This window comes from Brassica oleracea, chromosome C8, assembly GCF_000695525.1.
Source record: "Brassica oleracea var. oleracea cultivar TO1000 chromosome C8, BOL, whole genome shotgun sequence".
Classification (NCBI taxonomy): domain Eukaryota; kingdom Viridiplantae; phylum Streptophyta; class Magnoliopsida; order Brassicales; family Brassicaceae; genus Brassica; species Brassica oleracea.
The window spans coordinates 34,862,898-34,863,211 of record NC_027755.1 but is presented as its reverse complement, the minus strand read 5'-3'; positions in this window follow the sequence as shown (position 1 = coordinate 34,863,211).

The following is a 314-nucleotide window of genomic DNA, read 5'->3' as shown; positions in this document are numbered from 1 at the left end:
ACCACGTAAAAGGATTTAAACATAAAACCCGTTAATTCCACGTAAGTACAAATCGTCGTAAATATCTCGTAGTGTAAAAACTAGAAAAAAAAAGAAAAAAGAGAGGAATACCAGATTTACATGTGGCAAGACTTCTAGCAATTATAATACGTAAGTCTCGCCCATATTAATTCTAATATCTTCTCCTTTTCCTATTTTTTTCAAATATTTATATTTTGAATAGGATTTTGCTGAGGAATGTGATTTGAGATAAGGTGTGATTTGGGAGTTTGTGTGTGGTTTGAGAATGAGAGTTGTGGGTATATTTATAGGAA